We start from the raw sequence: 265 nt of genomic DNA, 5'->3' as shown, positions 1-265 counted from the left end.
GCTCCTTGGGCAGGGGCCATTGGCGTGTTACACAGTATTTGGTTCCCGGAACCAGGTCAATCTCACGACGCACTTCTCGGTCCGAAGGTAGGACCGAAGGCGGGTCTTTGGGGATGACGTCTTGATATTCCTTTATCAAAGGATAGTACGGACCCATGGGATTCCGTAGGATCGACGATCCATTCCGTGCGTTCAGCACTCTGTTGGTGTCTTCCAAGACAGCTTCATCCAGAAACAATGACAAGTTTATCTTTTCGGCCAAATA

Source organism: Plasmopara halstedii (genome assembly GCF_900000015.1).
Source record: "Plasmopara halstedii genome assembly, contig: Scaffold_555, whole genome shotgun sequence".
Classification (NCBI taxonomy): domain Eukaryota; phylum Oomycota; class Peronosporomycetes; order Peronosporales; family Peronosporaceae; genus Plasmopara; species Plasmopara halstedii.
Note: the sequence above shows the minus strand (reverse complement) of the source record.